The 21,107-nt window shown below is 39.5% G+C and overlaps 1 protein-coding gene across 1 annotated transcript in view; it reads right to left on the bottom strand.

The window, feature by feature from the left end:
- LOC124606163 (5-hydroxytryptamine receptor-like) overlaps window positions 1-21,107 on the bottom strand; it is a 418,672-nt gene that overhangs the window by 186,184 nt on the left and 211,381 nt on the right. The gene's annotated exons all lie outside the window — the stretch shown is intronic.

Here is a 21,107-nt window from a genome sequence, read left to right on the forward strand (position 1 = left end):
TAAAAAATTAAGGATATATTAAGCGAGTTACCGTCTTTAGAAACTTTGAAAGCCGTTCCCGAAAATTTACATTTTCCTTTACATTTTTCCATAACTCTCAGAAACCTCTTCGTGTAGAGTATTCAAATTTTCAGGGCGTAATAACATACATATCCTGACTCTACTGAACTAAAAGAAGAACATAATGTTATGAATAATTAATATTTTTCAGGATAACGTACAAAAAAGTACACAAAATTTAAACTGTGTAATTAAAAAATTGTGTTCCGAAAGCAGTGGCTGAAATGCAGTTACTGTAGTTCAGTAGACTCAGAACATACAGTTCAATGTCCTGTAAAAGTTTCAGGTCAATGGCTACAGTGGGTCCCGAAATACACGCAAGGCAAGTCACTAAATTTAACATTGTCGGGATAGGGCGTTCCAACTCCCCTTAGGTAATTAATGGTTTTTCCATCACTGTTGACCTTAAATAAGTATTTAGACTTTGTAAAATATTTATAAATAAGTTAAATATTTATTCATTAAACATACATATATATTTTTAGAGTCAAGATTTTTCTTGCAGAAAATTAAGTATGTTGAAACGTTAAAAGTATGTTTTTTACAGTTAGACTTCACATGCTTTATCCATTACAGATGTATTGCGTTAATTTGTAATTTAAAATGGAATCAAAACATAATCTACAATGCAATGTTATTACTAAAGTTTTAGTTTGAAATTGATGTAGATCTGCAAAAATCAGAACTGGAACCCTAGAACCTGATTTTAATGAATGCCACAGGATAAGATGTATTCATTTGTCACATTTCATTAACAGACAATGATTCAAACGTGCCCTTCAGTTACAAGTGATTGCAGTTTTCCATGTGATTTGGATTCGCTATGAGTATCGATAAGACACAAGGCCAATCACTTAATGGGGCAGATATTAAGATATTAAACATCCCAGGCAACGCCAGGCATTGCAGCTAGTGCATGAATAAAATGGCAAACAGTTTCACTAAGATCGCCCTGTTTGGCAATACGCTTGCTACCACCCATGCAGCTCTGTTGAGCACTTTAAAAATGTATCTGTACAGAGACAGCTCATCACAGAATCCTAGAGCGCCTGCAGGCAGGCAGCATCCTGACACTCCTGGCCGGCCGTGGTGGCCGAACGGTTGTAGGCGCTACAGTCTGAAACCGCGCGACTGATACGGTCGCAGGTTCGAATCCTGCCTCGGGCATGGATGTTTGTGATGTCCTTAGGTTAGTTAGGTTTAAGTAGTTCTAAGTTCTAGGGGACTGATGACCTTTGAAGTTAAGTCCCATAGTGCTCAGAGCCTGATGCTCAGAGCCTGACACTCCTACGATTCAACCTGTTCACTACCAGCGGCTGGGGCAGCAGCTAAGTTTGCCTGCAGATGCCTAGGGCTCCGTCACTGGTTGTCGCTGTTTGTACAAGTAGAAGTTTAGAGTTCCCAATTAAGGTGATCAGGTGGCACCGAGGGTGCAGCTGAACTGGTGCTCTTAGTTGGAACCTTCCCATTTTACTGTTAGGTGGACTTTTGCTGTTTTATTCACACATGTCAATGTCGCACAAGTCTCCCAGCCCCCCCCCCCCACCCCCACCCTCGTGATTAGGATGCAAGAGGATGCAAAAACTAAAGAGAGCTAAGAAGTCAGAAGTACCCTTTGTGGCTTGGAGTAACCTTCAAATTTTGTCTAATGTTGCTGGTCGCTAACGGTTCACCGGAGCAAGAACAGCGGTCGCGCTCCATTCCAAATGAGTGCGATCTCGTTCAGCGGGGTTGCTGGCCCATGACATCCTTAGAGGAGGGTTGAATACTGTTAGGAGTGTCTGAGGTGTCAATGTTGTCAAGAATGGCGTCCCATTGCTTATTTCACTGTGTACTGTCGTTTTCGACATCAACGCCCTAAGGAAAGGGGTGGCTTCACTGACGCCCTTTGTGCCACACTCTGAGGCCTTTTCATGTCGATTGTGAGCAGCGGTGAGTTGAAACGTTTTCCTCGGCCGCCAGTAAGAAAACAGCATGACTTCAAAGCTGGGCATCGCGATTCAGACCTCCATCGGAGTGAATTTAAAAAAAGGCTGAAGTGCGGGTAAGAGGGGAGTGCGACGACCTTCTCATTCTGTGGTACACCTACGGCGCCTTTGAGCGAAATTTTGATGAAATTTTGTTTCAATGTGGCATCATTAACCGAACTTCGCATCGACTTCTGAACTCTGGTCTTTTTCTCGCTTGTGTCGACACCTTGTTTTCTGAATCGTCACCGAGCCGCAGGGTGAAATCGCAGGGGGCCATTCTTTTGCATCATTACAGCTGAAGTTGGTAGGCACCTTTGCAACTTCTACTTCGTAGTTGCAGACAATTACAGGGCTTCGAAAAATAACCCTTTAACTGTCTTGTGCAGTGGAGATAAAATCCGTTTTGAACAGTAGGCAGCAGTAGTGCCGCACTTGCAAAATGCTCGAACGTTTACAAATTAGCGATGGGTCTTAACTTCCTGACAGTAAACGGTTGTTGTTGTTGTTGTTGTGGTCTTCAGTCCCGAGACTGGTTTGATGCAGCTCTCCATGCTACTCTATCCTGTGCAAGCTTTTTCATCTCCCAGTACCTACTGCAACCTACATCCTTATGAATCTGCTTAGTGTATTCATCTCTTGGTCTCCCTCTACGATTTTTACCCTCCACGCTGCCCTCCAATACTAAATTGGTGATCCCTTGATGCCTCAGAACATGTCCTACCAACCGATCCCTTCTTCTGGTCAAGTTGTGCCACAAACTTCTCTTCTCCCCAACCCTATTCAATACTTCCTCATTAGTTATGTGATCTACCCATCTAATCTTCAGCATTCTTCTGTAGCACCACATTTCGAAAGCTTCTATTCTCTTCTTGTCCAAACTATTTATCGTCCATGTTTCACTTCCATACATGGCTACACTCCATACGAATACTTTCAGAAATGACTTCCTGACACTTAAATCTATACTCGATGTTAACAAATTTCTCTTCTTCAGAAACGCTTTCCTTGCCATTGCCAGCCTACATTTTATATCCTCTCTACTTCGACCATCATCAGTTATTTTGCTCCCTAAATAGCAAAACTCCTTTACTACTTTAAGTGCCTCATTTCCTAATCTAATTCCCTCAGCATCACCCGACTTAATTAGACTACATTCCATTATCCTTGTTTTGCTTTTGTTGATGTTCATCTTATATCCTCCTTTCAAGACACTGTCCATTCCATTCAACTGCTCTTCCAAGTCCTTTGCTGTCTCTGACAGAATTACAATGTCATCGGTGAACCTCAAAGTTTTTATTTCTTCTCCATGAATTTTAATACCTACTCCGAATTTTTCTTTTGTTTCCTTTACTGCTTGCTCAATATACAGATTGAACAACATCGGGGAGAGGCTACAACCCTGTCTTACTCCCTTCCCAACCACTGCTTCCCTTTCATGTCCCTCGACTCTTATAACTGCAATCTGGTTTCTGTACAAATTGTAAATAGCCTTTCGCTCCCTGTATTTTACCCCTGCCACCTTTAGAATTTGAAAGAGAGTATTCCAGTCAACATTGTCGAAAGCTTTCTCTAAGTCTACAAATGCTAGAAAGGTAGGTTTGCCTTTCCTTAATCTTTCTTCTAAGATAAGTCGTAAGGTCAGTATTGCCTCACGTGTTCCAGTGTTTCTACGGAATCCAAACTGATCTTCCCCGAGGTTGGCTTCTACTAGTTTTTCCATTCGTCTGTAAAGAATTCGTGTTAGTATTTTGCAGCTGTGACTTATTAAGCTGATAGTTCGGTAATTTTCACATCTGTCAACACCTGCTTTCTTTGGGATTGGAATTATTATATTCTTCTTGAAGTCTGAGGGTATTTCGCCTGTTTCATACATCTTGCTCACCAGATGGTAGAGTTTTGTCAGGACTGGCTCTCCCACGGCCGTCAGTAGTTCCAATGGAATATTGTCTACTCCGGGGGCCTTGTTTCGACTCAGGTCTTTCAGTGCTCTGTCAAACTCTTCACGCAGTATCATATCTCCCATTTCATCTTCATCTACATCCTCTTCCATTTCCATAATATTGTCCTCAAGTACATCGCCCTTGTATAGACCCTCTATATACTCCTTCCACCTTTCTGCTTTCCCTTCTTTGCTTAGAACTGGGTTTCCATCTGAGCTCTTGATATTCATACAAGTCTTTCTCTTATCTCCAAAGGTCTCTTTAATTTTCCTGTAGGCGGTATCTATCTTACCCCTAGTGAGATAGGCCTCTACATCCTTACATTTGTCCTCTAGCCATCCCTGCTTAGCCATTTTGCACTTCCTGTCGATCTCATTTTTGAGACGTTTGTATTCCTTTTTGCCTGTTTCACTTACTGCATTTTTATATTTTCTCCTTTCATCAATTAAATTCAATATTTCTTCTGTTACCCAAGGATTTCTACTAGCCCTCGTCTTTTTACCTACTTGATCCTCTGCTGCCTTCACTACTTCATCCCTCAAAGCTACCCATTCTTCTTCTACTGTATTTATTTCCCCCATTCCTGTCAATTGCTCCCTTATGCTCTCCCTTAATCTCTGTACAACCTCTGGTTCTTTTAGTTTATCCAGGTCCCATCTCCTTAAATTCCCACGTTTTTGCAGTTTCTTCAGTTTTAATCTACAGGTCATAACCAATAGATTGTGGTCAGAGTCCACATCTGCCCCTGGAAATGTCTTACAATTCAAAACCTGGTTCCTAAATCTCTGTCTTACCATTATATAATCTATCTGATACCTTTTAGTATCTCCAGGGTTCTTCCATGTATACAACCTTCTTTCATGATTCTTAAACCAAGTGTTAGTTATGATTATGTTGTGCTCTGTGCAAAATTCGACCAGTCGGCTTCCTCTTTCATTTCTGTCACCCAATCCATATTCACCTACTATGTTTCCTTCTCTCCCTTTTCCTACACTCGAATTCCAGTCACCCATGACTATTAAATTTTCGTCTCCCTTCACAATCTGAATAATTTCTTTTATTTCATCATACATTTCTTAAATTTCTTCGTCATCTGCAGAGCTAGTTGGCATATAAACTTGAACTACTGTAGTAGGCGTGGGCTTCGTATCTATCTTGGCCACAATAATGCGTTCACTATGCTGTTTGTAGTAGCTTACCCGCATTCCTATTTTCCTATTCATTATTAAACCTACTCCTGCATTACCCCTATTTGATTTTGTGTTTATAACCCTGTAGTCACCTGACCAGCAGTCTTGTTCCTCCTGCCACCGAACTTCACTAATTCCCACTATATCTAACTTCAACCTATCCATTTCCCTTTTTAAATTTTCTAACCTACCTGCCCGATTAAGGGATCTGACATTCCACGCTCCGATCCGTAGAACGCCAGTTTTCTTTCTCCTGATAACGACATCCTCTTGAGTAGTCCCCGCCCGGAGATCCGAATGGGGGACTATTTTACCTCCGGAATATTTTACCCAAGAGGACGCCATCATCATGTAATCATACAGTAGAGCTGCATGCCCTCGGGAAAAATTACGGCTGTAGTTTCCCCTTGCTTTCAGCCGTTCGCAGTACCAGCACAGCAAGGCCGTTTTGGTTATTGTTACAAGGCCAGATCAGTCAATCATCCAGACTGTTGCCCTTGCAACTACTGAAAAGGCTGCTGCCCCTCTTCAGGAACCACACGTTTGTCTGGCCTCTCAACAGATACCCCTCCGTTGTGGTTGCACCTACGGTACAGCTATCTGTATCGCTGAGGCACGCAAGCCTCCCCACCAACGGCAAGGTCAAGTTATGCCATACATTTCATTCCTTTCCAATTTAATTCAACACCTACTCATTCATCATTTGATTTATCCATCTAATCTTCAGCATTCTTCTGTTGCGTAACATTTCAAAATGCTTCTATTCTTTTCTTGTCTGAAATGCTTATCATCCAAGCTTTACTTCAATACAAGGCTACACTCATAACAATTATGTTCTACACACTAGCACGTTTGTACTTTATCAGTGATGTAGATGATTTAGGTAGTGAAAAATGCTGGATATCATTAAGTTTCTGCCATGATACTTTGGCACATTGTCTTCTGTCTAGCTTTAAGATGTATACTGCCAAAAGTACACTGAGCATTTCGTTTTAGAAACTGCTGATGCACACACAGTATACTCTTACAGCACCATGCAGCCATTACTTGTATGCACGCGCTACGGCTGTAAGTCTGTGCATTGCTTAGAGCATCCTCCACGGTGAAATCTCACCTTATCAATATTAGATCTATCACAATTTAATAAAATCCTAGAAAGACACTGGTAATGCAGAGCACAGCATTTTCCAATGACAGGGTTCCATGCAGTATGCAAATAATCCAAACAGACCAATTGGGACAGTCGTTTCCAGTTGGAAAATGTGTGGGATCCAGTCATTAGGAACCTTGATGCTAAGCATAACCAGCATATTTCTATAATTTTGCTAAATTAAGATGATTAATATGATATCGATAAGAGAAGATCCCACCATAAAGGGCTCTCAGAGCAACACACAAATTAGAGAGAGAGAGAGAGAGAGAGAGAGAGAGAGAGAGAGAGAGAGAGAGAGAGAGAGAGAGGTGTAAGTACTTGAGGAACACCTTTACAGTGACCTACTTGAACACAATGATGTGCAGGTGGGGTCTTTGAGAAGATAAGTGCATTTTCTCCAGTATATACCTTAATAAGGAGAGAAAATTCTGCACTGCAATATTGCGGCAGCACGTTATGCAGGGAAGTTTTAAAATATAAATACACACCATGTTAATATATGTATAAAATAAGTTAAATTGCCCATTTGCCTTTAAATGCTGTTGCTGGATATAATGCAGGATTTCATGCTTACTGTCAGAGCACAGGCAAACTATTGGCCCTGAATCTTGTGTAGTGGAACTGTCATATATATTACATGACATTTATTCTGTCCACCACAATGCAAAATATACCATCCAACTCAACGTGCTCCCCCATCACAACCATCTAAACCAAAATTCAAAATACGAACTTACTACATCATCACTTTTATAGTGATGCTGTCAAGCAGAAAGGGAGGGGTAGAATAACCTAATTTTCCTCTGCTTGTGTATTCTCTTCTTTACATATTTTTCTCTTCTGTTTGTACCTCACATTCTCTTTGTTTTCAACAGTAAACGGTATAGATCATATTTTAAACACACGTCAGTGTAAACATTTTAGTCGGTCGTTGAGAGGAATTCATCAAACCTTACAAAGTCGACATACGTATTTTGACAGACAAGATTTTCAATTCCTCCTGTGGTTACAGGATGACCTTCTACATACTTGTTCTGCAGCTTGTCTCTTCTGTGATTCTGATAGGTTGGTTTAATTCTCGGTTCAACACCGGAGAGAAAGACACCCAATTACGTGCTATACTTCAAAACATTGTAAGTTATAAAAGGAGTTTTCAAGCACATAAGATTTGAACATAAAAATTAATTTACCTACTGTTAGACCTTCCTCGTAGTTGGATGAATAGCAAGATATTTCTTTATGCTACTTATCCTATCCTACGTCACTCTAAGCTACGAATGATTTACCAGTTTTATTTCTTTTCGTTGTTGTATCTGTGAGGCGCTTTGTCTCTGTTGACTTTCATTGGTTTCTGTCAAACCCAAATAAATGTGCATTGAAGCCTGTTTGCTGAGCAGGCGAAATAATTTTATACAATCTTGAGAATGAACGTAGCGAATTATCCTTATTATACATTTCTCAATACTGAGCACGTTCCTCATCTACGACGAAGAAAAAGTGTGTGATAACACAGCAGTTGACGAAAATAGACATAATAAGTTAAATGTTATCTAATAATTGTGTTACTGCCAGCAATGCAAAAGTCGCTGGACTTTAACGTTTGAGAAAGTGTGACTTTCGGTTTAAGTTCTAATCGGTGTGCGTATCCCAAAATTTGTGCCGTATTTATATATTATTTTCATCACATGCACTACGCTGAAAGGTGAGACAAGAATGCATCGGAACAGTAGGTAGGAACAGAAAAGGGTAGTTTTATTTTATGGTCATTTTCGGTGCTCTTGTCTGCCGATTTTGGTGTTATTTTATGCCAGTTTCGGTGTTATTTTCTCATCTTCAGTTCTGTTCTTTATTTTTCTCTTATTTAATTATTGTTTAGTATTATGTTGGAAATGGAAATATACGTCATAATAACATTACATATGTTAGACATTAAATATCAGATTTATATCAGTGTTTGGGCAAAAAGAGAAATTTCCTCAACAGGATTTTTCTAAGGTTTGTTCTTAATTTTTATCTTGTTTCATCGTTTTCTCAGTACTCTGTCGAAAATGAAAAGATACCTTTAATTATATTACATTAATGAGAAGTAAAACGTAAACTTAATTTACATTTTTAGACAAAGAGAAATATTTCGAACCTATTAATTTGCTCAAGTAAAGTAAAATGATATACTGCAGAAGAGTGTTTTGAATCCCCGCCTGAAGTATATGACTCTTCACATTATTCATCTAGTCTTGCTGGTTTTTTTCACAAAATTTCTGTCCGCTATTTTTACAAAGCCATTTTCCAGTTGTTTTCATTTTGAATACAGGGCATGGAAAGTCGGAAACGCTGGAGACTAAGTACATATTCATATTCATGAAATTATTTGATGTTCCTTAACGAACATAGTCTCCACAAGAACTGTATTTGTCGTCGCTAGAAAGTAAATCAACTTAGTCCTTTCTTGCATTAGGTAACTCATTGCCGAAGAATTCAATATATCCCGCCACATAAGTGGCTGCAGAGAGTCGAGTTCCAAAGCGTCAATAATGGAACAGGAAATGCTTTTGGATCTCTTCTCTTTTGCTTAAAAACTGCAGAGATAGTGACTGTTTCTGCCTGGTATTCAAAGAAGGACTCTTTAAGTGAAGAGATTGATTTAGAACGTTTCTTCGAAGAAAAATATGCCAACAGATTGAGCTTGTGTGCCCGACACTGGACGAGTCTTAAATCGTCTCCTACAATTGTTCTCTAGGAATTGATACTTTTGCTCATGCAGCTTGTAATAATGTTTACATTGTTATATTGAATACTATAGTCTTGCAAAGCGTCCAGTATTGCACGAGTAGGCTGCGTTGAATTTGCTGTGTCAAGAACTTCTATACCTACAACAAAAAGTTTTCGTTCAGTCTACGCTTCAACAGTCGTTAGTAACACAGCAAAATGACAACGATCTCTTTTGTCAGTGATATCTTCACCTGGCACATCCTTACCAGCCAACTGCAATACCACTTCATCCTTTAGTTGTTTTTGGATTGAAGGCACTAGTGCTGCCCTCAATTTTTTGATAAATCGTAGGTCAGAAGCACCCCAAATGAAAGTACCACAACTGTTAGCATTTGATACAAAAATAATGTCATCTGAAACTGTACTACAAAAACTGATCACTTTATTAAACATACAGAGCTATACAGTTAACTAAAGCTAAAACGCACCCAGTAATCAAAGTTCAAATCGCCTTACATACTGACGTGTTCAATAATAATATTATGCTAAAACATTACGTTTTATAGAAAATGAAATAACCGTATTGTTCAATCGCCAAGACGGGCATCGAACGACTAAGCTGGCAAAAACTAAAAAAGTACACTCGCAGTCCGATCCTCGCCGACATACACTACAGTTACAGGACTATCTCACCGACAAATCAACAGAAAACTGTTTGTACTCTCAAGTGATCATGCAGCCTGAAATCAGCAGGCATTACAGTTCATTTGTAGATATGAAAATTCTTGTATACTTAATTCAGTATAGTGTTGAAGCAGTAGAAAAATGTGTCTGTACCTAACGTAATGGATAATACAGGGTGTTACAAAAAGGTACGGCCAAACTTCAGGAAACATTCCTCACACACAAAGAAATAAAGAATGTTATGTGGACATGTGTCCGGAAACGCTTACTTTCCATGTTAGAGCTCATTTTATTACTTATCTTCATTAAATGGAAACACACACCAACAGAACGTACCAGCGTGACTTCAAACACTTTGTTACAGGAAATGTTCAAAGTGTCCTCCGTTAGCGAGGATACATGCATCCACCTTCCGTCGCATGGAATCCCTGATGCACTGATGCAGCCCTGGAGAATGGCGTATTGTATCACAGCCGTCCACAATACGAGCACGAAGAGTCTCTACATTTGGTACCGGGGTTGCGTAGACAAGAGCTTTCAAATGCCCCATAAATGAAAGTCAAGAGGGTTGAGGTCAGGAGAGCGTGGAAGCCATGGAAGAGGTCCGCCTCTACCAATCCATCGGTCACCGAATCTGTTGTTGAGAAACGTACGAACACTTCAACTGAAATGTGCAGGAACTCCATCGTGAATGAACCACATGTTGTGTCGTACTTGTAAAGGCACATGTTCTAGCAGCACAGGTAGAGTATCCCGTATGAAATCATGATAACGTGCTCCATTGAGCGTAGGTGGACGAAACTAAAATGAGCTCTAACATGGAAATTAAGCGTTTACGGACACATGTCCACATAACATCTTTTCTTTATTTGTGTGTGAGGAATGTTTCCTGAAAGTTTGGCCGTACCTTTTTGTAACATCCTGTATATGTCAATTATAATTGCTATCTGATAAACCTCATCGCCGTAGCAAGATCCATTTATTTAGGAAGCAAATCTGTTACCGTCATAAAGCCCATTATTTTTACAATGGTCTTGCATCATACCCCTGAAGTGACATTTAGAACAATAGTCGTTCACGCGATAAGTGAAGATTCTGAGGTTATATGCGAAACTCAACCTTAATCAGAAAGTGAAGGTACAATATTAACTTTAAATTACTATTAGTTGCCAGTATTAATAAACAGCTGCCCTCAGATTTCTGACATTTTTTTATACAGGAAAGGGGAAAAGGCCAAATTTTTCCAGTTTGTTTTCAACAGCCAGTTTCGTAAACGGCTGATGTAGCGTTATTCTCGCGTCTTTAGCAACATCAAACTTTCAACATGAATGACTTACATATATCGTGTCTAAAATTGGATCTAAATTTGGCGTTTCTAAAAAAAAATTTATTAACGAACCACTTTTTCAGCCTTTCAGAAATTAAGATTATCAATGACGCTATAGCGATTTCCCAGAGCTCTGTTACATGCTCTAGTACAGTGGTTTTTCAAAGTTTTTGGGTCCACTGCTCCCTTGACCTGAACATGAACACCTGCGACTCTTTCCGCAGATGACATGTGACTCGCAGTGTGCGGTTAACTTAAGTTGTAAATAAAAACAAGAGCTTTCCATTTTTTTAGGGAGCATGCTTTCAGTGGCTAGCTCTTTGAAACAAATGATAACTGTGGTCGTTCGTTTCCAACACTAGTCCAGAAATACAATAAACTCCCGTCATACTTTTTGCATTTTCTTCTATTTATATCTTTTGAACTGCATGACAGCTTTGAAATACCGAATTTTCTACTTATGTATAAAAGTTAGTCCATCCTGGAAGAGAATCACAAATCACAGAAAACAATTAAAAACGATTTTCATTCGACCAAACTAACCTTTCGTATGCAGCGATATTCAACTGCCGTCTACAGTGTTGCCATCCACCGCATTGACACCACCAGAGTTTCACACTTACTCGGAAGCCTGCTATATATCACTACTAACGCACACATCGTTGCTTTACCCAGAAGTCAAATAAACAGAATTATTATTTTTAATGAAACCACCAATATATCCCCTGTGTAAGACCACGATGCTCCTGTGAATCGCGTCACAATAGTTTGAAAACCTGTGCTCTGAAGTATGTCTACATAAAGTAAGCAATCGTCATTAAGGAGGGAAACATCAGTAATGTTTGAAGTTATCTTAACAGCAAGTAAGTGAAAATCACTCGTATTTCTTGCCAAACCATGTAACTCTTCACTGGCACATTCAGCCTTACGCGCTTTTAGAGACGGCGTTCGGATTCATACAGAGAGTGAACGAGGGCACCACCAAAAGATTTCAGATATTTTAGCTATTTTTTCTGAGTATTTTAGTGTGAGGAACTCGTCGACTACTGTGGCTCGTTGCAAATTAATAATGTAATGATGAATTATTCAGTTTGTCATCCCAGTTACCACTCTTTATGGGAAAATACTTTCAGAACAGTGAAAGAGTCAGTTACAACACAACGCAAAACACAGAATAGTGTACAACCCTCAAAGAGATGCAAAAGTGGGGAAGATGACGGTGCCATTAATGAGAGAATATCTCAGCATAGCGTTGTTGCGCAGCTCTTGCATGGCATTCAGTGAACCAGTACCCGAGATGCATTTCCGCAAACTCTCTATCAGTAAACATATCCATACTACTGTGTGTCATTGTTGATGAATAACTAACTGACTTAGTCGGAAAAAAACGACACAGAATGGAACAGCAACGACTGACTCTTAAGCTCGAAATTAAATTGGGCTTTACTGTTGTCAACTGCAAATGTCGTAAGTGGAAGGAATGTCTAAACGTATTCAAACACAAAACACAGTGCATATTTCCGATTTTTTCGGCGTTACGCGGATAATTTTAGTGCAACAAAGATAAAAGGACGAATGAGCGCAAGAAATCAAATGAAACGGAATTAATCTGTAGCGAGACACAGGAGACCATGAGCTCTAATGCCAAATTAGTCAGAAAACACCCGTGAACAACCTTTGAAATTTTTTCATTGAAGTTCTAGTTCCCACTGTATATCGTTGGTTTATAATAGCTACACGAAAATTTGCTAACTGTATGTAGTAGAAATACTTTACTTAGTAGCTTCTTCTCTGCTGGGCCCGCAGCTCGCATAATGTCATAAAATGACACCTTTACACTGACAATCTCCGACCTTTAGCTTATTTTTAAGTGGGCATGTAATATAATAAAACACCAAAAGTCAATAAGTCAACACTCAGATGTATCTACAACAGAACGAGCGTTTTAAGAGCTGCATAGTGAGATCACTTACAAAACTTTAAAGTCTGTGTGGATACATTCCTTTCTTCTTAATGTTGATGGCTATTATTCGATTTTGTGTTGTTTATACACACTACAGTTCAAGTGCCCAGTACACAGAGGCATTCAGCCGAACTATTGGTCTCAGATATTTATCGTAATTTTGTATTCACACAAATGAATTTTGAGAAATTCCCCACCAAACATTGTGAAAGCTGTTTTAAATACAGAGATATGTGTTGTAGTCTTCAGCTCGACGACTGTGTAACAACATTCCCAAATAAGTGAACCTTTAGTTCTGTCACGGGAAAAGCTACGTATAACACTACTGGCTGTGAAACACGCTAATGGTACACTCTGAGAGGATTTCAAAGTTCGGCCGTGCGTGTGTCTAATGGAAAGAGGTATCGGACTATTATTTTGAAGTTTGTGAAATTAACAGTAATACCAAACGGGCCTTAACCTTGGGAGTTAACAGAAGTGGTAAAATCATAAGTGAAGGAAAAAGATGAACGGCCGTCAGCGTAATTAGGCTCATTAATTTAGAAATAAATATTTGAGAAAATTGGACATTAGTTATTAAAGTTACTTTTGTTGAGATTTCCCTTTGAATAGCAAAGAGGATACAAACCGACACAGAGCACCCTGTACTGTGTGTAGCAGCAGTTACCAATAACACACACACCAGTAAATTATGGGGAGCAAAATTGCACCGAGCTCATACTAATAACGGCCATAATCATTAGCATAAGTTAATCAAAATACTGAAATATCACTACATGAAGTGCAGAACTAACTTTGTACATGAAGGAGTTCTAACTTGAGTGACATGAATCGTACAAATAAAAATGGATAACATCTTAAATACATTGTTTAAGCTCCTCTGCATATAGCAGACTTCCTTAGTAACATTAATAGTTCATTTTATTCTTAATAGGAGGACAGTATCATGGTGACACATAAACTGGTATAATTTCACTAGCCAAGGTTCTTTGAATATTGAAAAAGTAAAAACTATCTCTAAAAACTAATCATTCACTTAAATTACCTTGAATGGTACTAAAGTGCAACACTGGGCTTAGTTAACTTCCAATGGAACCATTCATGATGGGCACCCAAAACTACACTACCTTTCAAAATGTGCAAAACTTCACTTCTAACAGTACTACCGCAAATCGGTTCATTAAAGATTTATATGTACATGTACTTTAATCACCTGTGAAGCAGGTATTCTTGGCAGTAATATTTACACGAGCTTGCACTATAAACCTACAAAACTATATTTTATAATAAACTAACGATACTTTAGCAAAAGTGTATCCAACTTCACTTTTATGGTTTTAGCTTTTAAATAATTAAGGTTTTAGTCCATAAACAAAACATCCAAATTTTACTGTTACTTTAACTTTTGCTATTCCTTTTACTTTAGACAAAAAATCACTTTCAAACACATGAATGCCAGAACTGTTGATTTAAATCAGGATACTCGGTTTTAGTGGTACTTAGGAGAGAAACCTGCGTAGGTTCGTGATCGGCATTGAAATTATGGTTTCGAACACGACTTGACGGTTTATGTGATTATTATTGAAACAACACACAAATTAACAGATCCATACCAATATACATTACGTAACTGAATGTATGAAGTCTGTGAAGCAGTGGCGAAGATTATTGGCAGGTGAAATGGGATCACTCACGACTCTTGATGTACGAATGCTCTATAAAACCTCTTCTTGGCATCGTATTTTCAACATAGTGGAGCCATTCAATTATTCCATGAATACCAAATAATAGCCAGATCCACATCCGAGGCAAATCTCTTCTAATGCAGCTTCCAATTGCCTCTCTAGCACCGTCGAGGTGTACCGTGCTAAGGCTTGCCACACACTGCTTGCCGTTCACACATAGGAGCCGCTGAGTTCAACCGCCACTTTCGTTGCGGAGGGACTTGCCTACAGCGTTTACATGTTACAAATACATGTGTCCTAAGCATGAACCAGATTTCAATAAACATACTTCTTTCATAAACATATTCATATTATAATAATTTAAAATTTCAACATATTCTTTTGCTTTTTTCATATATACATTACAAAACTCTAATTTTCTTTCCAAACATACAGTAGTAAAAACAAATCAGAACGCACACTTCATAAATTACAGATACACAGTTACCTAAAATAAACCTACTCCTAAACGAAATAAGTGTTACAACTGGTTTGATGCAGCTCTCCATGATACTCTATCCTGCGCAAGATGCTTCTTCTCGCACTAACCACTGCAAACTGCGATCTTCTAAATTTGCCAACTGTATTCATCTCTCGGTCTCCCTCTACGATTTTTACTCCCAATACTTCCCTCCGACACCAATTTCGTGATCCCTTCATGTCTTAGAATGTGTCCTATCAACTGATCCCTTCTTTTGGTCAAGTTGTGCCACAAATTTCTATTCAGCACCTCCACATTAGTTACGTGATGGACTCAGCTAATGTTTAACATTCTTCTGTAGCCAACACATTTCAAAATCTTCTATTCTCTTCTTGCTTAAACTGTTTATCGTCCGTATATCACTTCCATACATGGCTACACGCCATAAAAATACTTTCAGAAAAGACATGCTGACATTTCAATCTCTACTTGATGTTAAAAAATTTGTTTACTTCACAAAGACTTTTTTTTATTTTAAGTGTACATTTCGTATCCTCTCTACTTCGGGCATCATCAGCTATTTTGCTGCCAAATAGAAAAACTCATGTACTACTTTAAGTACCTCAATTACAAAATAATTTATTCAGCATCACCTAACTTAATAGGACTGCATTCCATTATCCTCGTTTTGATTTTGTTGATATTCACCTTACATCATCCTTTCAATACCTTAACCACTCTATTCAGCTGCTCTTCCAAGTCATTTCCTGTCTATGAGAGAATCACAATGTCATCGCCAACCTCAAAGTTTTTATTTATTTTCCCTGTACTTTAATTCGTAGTACTCCAAATTTTTCTTTAGTTTCCTTTACTGCTTGCTCAACGTACAGATTGAATAATATCAATCCCTTCTCAACCACTGCCTCTCTTTCATTCCCCTCGACTCTTATAACTGCCGACTGGTTTCTGTGCAAGTTGTAAATAGCCTCTCGCTCCCTGTATTTTATCCCTGCTACCCTCATAATTTCAAAGAGAGTGTTTCAGCCGACATTGTCAAAAGATTTCTCTAAATCTACAAATGCTATTGACGTAGGTTTGCCTTTTCTTCACCTATCTGCTACGAGAAGTCGCAGGGCTGTGTTGCTTGCACTCTTCCTACATTTGTCTGGAATCTAAACAGATCTTCCCCAATGTCGGATACTAACAGTTTTTGCATCCTTCTGTTAAGAATTGGTGTTAGTGTTTTGCAGCCATAACTTATTGGGTAATGTTAACATCTGTCAGCACCAGCTTTCTTTGAAATTGGAATTATTATATTCTTTTTTAAATCAGAGGGTCTTTCACCTACTTCATACATCTTGCTCACCAGATGGTAAAGTTTTGTCAAGGTTGGCTCTAACAAGACTCTCAGTAGTTGTAACAGAATGTTGGCTACTCACGGGACCTTAGTTCTTTTTTTCTCCAAGACTTCTTTAACTTTCATGTAGACTGTACCTGTATTTACTCTAGTGCTATATGTGTTTAATCCTCACATTTGTCCTCTAGGCATTCCTACTTAGTCATTTCACACTTTCTGTCAGTCTCATTTTTTATACATTTGTATTCCCTTTCGCCTGCTTCATTAAGTACATTTTTATATTTTCTCCTTTCATCAATTAAATTCATTATCTCTTGTGTTACCCAATGATTTCTACTAGGCCTCGCCTTTTTACCTATTTGATGCGCTGCTGCCTTCACTATTTCGTCTCTCGAAGCTATCCATTGTTCTTCTAGTGTATTCTTTTTCCCTGTTCCTGTTAATCGTTCCCTAACGCTTCCTCTAAAACTCTCAACAACCTCTGGTTCTTTCAGTTTATCCAGATCCCATCTCCTTAATTTCCATCCTCTTCTTCAGTTTTAATCTACAGTTCATAATCAATAAATTGTGGGCAGAGTTCACATCTTCCCCTGGAAATGCCTTACAATTCAAAATACGGTTCCGAAATCGCTGTCTCACCACTATGTAACCAATCTGAATCCTTCCAGTGCCTCCGAGTCTCTTCCACTTATACAACCATCTTTCATTATTCTGAAACCAAGGGTTAATGTTTATTAAATTATATAGTGTGCAAAATTCTACCAGGCGACCTCCTCTTTCGTTGCTCTCCCCCATTCCATATTAACCTACTATTTTTCTTTCTCTTCCTTTTCCTACTACCAAATTCTAGTCTCCTATAACTAGCAAATTTTCTATGTATGAAGGTAGAGAAAATTCTACCAGGCAACCTCCTCTTTCGTTGCTCTCCCCCATTCCATATTAACCTACTATTTTTCTTTCTCTTCCTTTTCCTACTACCAAATTCTAGTCTCCTATAACTAGCAAATTTTCTATGTATGAAGGTAGTATCTGTTCTCGAAAGAACAGTTACCGTTAATGACCATGCAGCTTTCGCTAAAATGAAATGATAATTAAACGGACACCCTAGCTGCAAAGAGGCGTTGATATACTTCATAGGGGACATGTTGAAAATGCGTGCCCCATCCGGGACTCAAAACCTATATCTCCTGCTTACACGGCAGGCGCAGTATCCTCTGTGCCCTTGGTGGCACAGATGGATAGAGAGTCTGCCATGTAAGCCTGACATCCCAGGTTCAAGTCCCAGTCGGGGCACACTTTTTCAGCATGTCACATATCATGTATATCAATGCCTCTTTGCAGCTAGTGTGTCCATTTAATTATCATTTTTATCAAATTTTCGTCTTTATTATCAGAGTAGTTTCTTTTATCTCATTACACATGTCTTCAGTGTCTTCATCATCTGTGGAGATAGCTCGAATATTAACTTGTACTACTGTGTTGTATGTTGGCTTCCAGTCTATATTGGCTGCAATAATGCGTACACTACGCTGCTCATAACAGCTTACGCGCATTCTTATTTTCTTATTCATTATTAAACCTATACCTGCATTGTTTTTGTATTTATAACACTATATTCACCTGATAAGAAGCCCTGTTTCTCCCACTACGGAACTTCACTAAATCCTAATATATCTAGCTTAAACTTTTCCATTTCCCTTTTTACATTTTCTAACCTACCTGCCCGATTAAGGGCTCCGACATTCTACACTTCGACGCATAGAAAGTCAGTTTTGTTTCTCCTGATAACGATGTCCCCCTGAGTAGTTCCCGAATAGGGTATTGTGTTACCTCTAGATATTTTATCCAAGAGTAAGCCATCATCATTTAACCATACAGTATACCTGGATGCCATCGGAAAAATTTACGGCTATAGTTTCCCCTTGCTTTCAGTCGTTCGCAGTACCAACACAGCAATGTCGTCTTGCTTGTTTGGTTGAAGTTACAAGGGCAGGTCAGTCACCTATCTAGACTGTTGCCCCTGCAGCTACTGAAAAGGCTGGTGCCCCTCTTCAAGAACCACATGTTTGTCTGGCCTCTCAAGAGATACACATCCGTTGTGGTTGCACCTATGGCACGGCTTTCTGTACCGCTGAGGCACACAAGCCTCCCCACCAACGGCAAGGTCCGTAGGATAAAGTCCCTTTCGAAACTGAAATATCAGGGCTAACAAAAAGTTTCCGTTTGAGAGCGTTGCTGCAGCTTATATACAACGTAGCGCGAAGCGATGCAGGTGTATAAGCACCGCCATGTGGGCAGGAGATTTGCGTGGCATTCGTGTCTTTTTAACCACCGACCTGATCTATGACGACATTATTACCAAATGTGCCCCGGCAGGACCAACGTATTGTTATACTTTGCTTGCCTACGGAAGTGCAAACATTGGTATAGATCCATCAGAGAAAGAGGAATGTGCATGTGGCGGCATGACCGTCGAAAGCCACCGTTGTGGATGGCGCGCCAAGTTCTGCGTTGGTCGTGATTCCACACAACACCTCGACTGATCTGGGAGGCCAGTTTCATCTGGGAGACTCAAGTGGGAGACACTTCAGCACTCGCTCTGCAGTTCTGATCTGTTGCAATGCGAATATCGTAACTTCGATCCCTTAAAAAAGGCCGTGAAGGGTCAACGATTCCTGTCGGACGAGAATGTCCAGCAGGCGGTTACGGAATTCTTCATGGAGCAGAGCATTGTGTTTTACCGAATGGGTATCTTCAACCTGGTGTATCAGTGATATGGTGGTCTGAGGGCTCACGCCGACTGTGCCTGATTGGCATACTGATTCTGAACAGTACGGTCGTCGAAGGCAAACGTTTATACTGCCAGCATCACAGTTCTCAGCGAGATTAATTCAGTGGTGTTTCACTCTTCAACTGAATCCGATTACGCGTTGCGGAGGAAATACAATGTTTGTAACAGAATACTTATCTGTTTTTTTTTTCTATGTGTGGTATCTGTTTTTCGCACATTTCAGAAAGAACGGGCATCACTCATATACAGGGTCAATCACCTAAAACTTGTACCGTAAATATTGGAGAAATGGTAAATGTTGTTGACGTGCGGTTTCCACAGAGTAGGTTGACAGTAATGGTCTCATATAGTGAGCCAATAAACAGATTGTAATAATACTTACAAATAGCGTTGATTGAAAACAGCGTTACGATATCTCAAGTCACACAGGAAATACCTGAGGTGAACACCTGAACTGAATCATCCTGTACATGACGTACCTCTTACATTTTAGGTTGTCCCCATTGATGACCAAGCTATATGCACATGTGTACGACATATTACATTTGGATTTCTACTATCGCTAGGCGTTTTGACACATTAAAATGTACTCTTGCATGAAATTAATAATAAGAATTACAGTGCAATATACACAATAAAAACACTCCAAATACTCCAAACACTCCAAATATTTATGTAATCTATCAACTCCAGGGTCACCAGCGGCAAGCCTTCTCGTCTACCATTGTATGATCGTGCTGGACATTCTATTGTGAGCTATCTGTTGAGTCACGTTTCCACGAAGTTACAAAGCAGTGACGGATAGTTGTAAAAGCTACACATTAACCGTATTTTGCGAGCCAGGGCAAAGCAAGGTGGCTTTTGAGTGATATTATTACTCGAACCATGCATTGGTAAGGTTGAACTCATATACCACAGTGATTCGTGCTCTTTTGGTTATCGGTTGCGTACTGTAGCGACTTGTGGAATATACTTATTGCTAACATCTCTGACTACGTATTTGTTAAAGAACGCCAAATAATTTCGGATGCTTAGACATCTTTTTCACTTCAGTTCTATTATGGTGTGTTGTTCTGTTGCAGATGCACTTGAAAATATAATAATACTGGTAAGTGACTTGTTGTGCTAAATATACACTTGTTTGCAAAACTTAAGGACGAAAGTAACTTCCCCATGATGTGTCGCAATCAAATAACATAGCTCCATAACACTTGATCCCTACGTAGGTAGAACAACTGTATAGTATAGTATAGGAGAGAAGATAACTCAAAGAAATCCTTGTGATACGAACAGAAATGATACTTTTATTGAAAGACAATAATTATTCTGAAGTTATCGCGATATATGGTGGCCCTCTGGACATTACAAAGAGCGGGACTAGTTTCTAATGGGGTGTGTGGCTACCACTGACGGCAGTGAATGCTCTGAAACGTGTTCCCATGCTGGCCACAAGGTTGGTAAGGAATTCTGGTTGTAGGTCGTTCCAGTCCTCCAACATCGCGGTTGGCAACTGCTTGAGGGTCTGTAATGCGTTCCCCGAAACCACCTCATACGTACTCTGTGAGATGTAGGTCGAAAGAACGGGCAAGTCAGTCCAGTCGTAGAATATCCTCTCGGTTCCACAGCTCCTCCACCTGCGTTTTACGAAGCGGTCGCGCGTTGTCATCCATAAACATGATATTAGCGCCGAATGGACCCTTGAGAAGAGGCACATGGTCAACCTGCACTCCTTTCCAAGTCCATCTTTTTACGGGTACATTCGGCTGTGACTTCATTTTTATGCATGACAATGCGCTGCCACATCGTACGGCACAGGTG

Source organism: Schistocerca americana, chromosome 3 (assembly GCF_021461395.2).
Source record: "Schistocerca americana isolate TAMUIC-IGC-003095 chromosome 3, iqSchAmer2.1, whole genome shotgun sequence".
Taxonomy (NCBI): Eukaryota; Metazoa; Arthropoda; class Insecta; order Orthoptera; family Acrididae; genus Schistocerca; species Schistocerca americana.